The 1,575-nt window shown below is 32.8% G+C and overlaps 1 non-coding gene across 1 annotated transcript; it reads left to right on the forward strand.

Annotated features, from left to right (window-relative positions):
- The first annotated feature begins 281 nt into the window (after window positions 1-281).
- On the forward strand, window positions 282-385 carry LOC118610153. Its single transcript, XR_004953810.1, has one exon. It is a non-coding gene; the product is annotated as a U6 spliceosomal RNA (small nuclear RNA).
- Window positions 386-1,575: the final 1,190 nt, after the last annotated feature.

The raw sequence follows: 1,575 nt of genomic DNA on the forward strand, positions 1-1,575 counted from the left end.
ACACAATGCTTTAAAATAACACCTCTTCCTCACTACCTCTCCAATTAATTACCTAGTTCCTGTTCTTGTTACTTTTAGAATTTTTTGCTCTTTTTGGAGGTTACATCCATAGGTCTAAGCAAGATGGTGATATGACTTTTTCTTGATTTATGAAATAGAGGCATTATCGTTTTCTATCCATTGAAGATGAAATTTTAGTTCACTTATATGACCCCAACTTTCCCTTCTCCACTCAACTTTTAGTTAATATTTTAGTTTTTACTTGATTAAATATTTAGTATGTGTTTCAATAGCACATACACTAAAATTGGAATGATACAGAGATTAATTAGCATGATACCTGATCAAGGATGACCTGTAAATTTGTGAAGTAATTGGTATTTTTATGGAACAGTGTTCAGCCTTAAAAAGAAATGAAATCCTAACACATGCTACAACATGGAAGAGTATTGAAGACCTTATACTAAGTGAAATAAGCCAGACACAGAGTAATAATTATCATATGATTCTACTTATTGTGAGATACCTAGAGTTGTTAGTTCATAGAAACAGAGTAGAATGATGATTGCTGAGGGGAACAGGAACAGTAAGGAGTTGTTTAATAGGTATAGAGTTTTAGTTTAGGAAGATGAAAAGTTCTGGGGATGAATGGGGTGATGGTTGCACAACAATGTGAATGTATTTAATGCCACTGAACTAACTGTACACTTAAAAATTATTAAAATGACAAATTTTCTTGTGTATATTTTACCACAATAGAAATACAAAAATGGCTCTTTATTATTCAGCTTCTCTTCCCTTTTGACTTCTTCCATTTAAAATTAACATCTCAATTATTTTCACCTTCAATGTACTAGAATAACTCCATGTACAAATTTTCGTAAAGATAATGTAGCAGCAATTGCTGCCGACGCCGATGTTCACAAGTAATTTTTCTTCCTCTCTGCCTTCTATGCACATGGGATTACTGAACTTCGGATTCCTTGTAGCCGATGAAGCCAAGTGCCTAGGTTTGAACAATAAACTGAGCAGCAGGGAAGGGGTTATTCTCAGACCTGGACATTTAACTACAGAGCTCTCAGTCCTTTGCCACAGCAACTGGCAAAGTGTGAGATGGCTGGTTTTTTTTTTTTTTTTTTTTAATGTTCTGACATTTTCTGATGTTATATTTAGGAGTAGGTATTTTTTTTTTCACCCATCCTTTTTTGAAAAAAAGTACCCTTAGAAAGGTACCCTTAGAAAGATTCATGTCTTTTTTCAGATATGCAGAATTTTCCTGAGTTCTGTCCTGCTTATTTCTGCACTTTAATTTTTTCTCCTTCTAGAGCTCATGTTTGCTGAAGTTAGGTATTCCTGATTATTCTCCTATACCTTTTATATATTATCCCATATCTTCTGTTTCTTTGTCCTTTTTGCTCTACGTTTATGTAGAGTTCCTTGACTTTTATCTTGGGTTTTTTTTTTTTTTTTTTTTTTTTTTTTTTTTTTTTGCATTATCCTTCAAATCTCTCTGAGAATACTAATTAGATTTTTTTTCAAGGTTTCTTCTCTTCCTTTAGTTATTTCTGTTTCCAC

The sequence above is a fragment of the Rousettus aegyptiacus genome, unplaced genomic scaffold (assembly GCF_014176215.1).
Source record: "Rousettus aegyptiacus isolate mRouAeg1 unplaced genomic scaffold, mRouAeg1.p scaffold_m13_p_12, whole genome shotgun sequence".
In the NCBI taxonomy this organism is placed as follows: domain Eukaryota; kingdom Metazoa; phylum Chordata; class Mammalia; order Chiroptera; family Pteropodidae; genus Rousettus; species Rousettus aegyptiacus.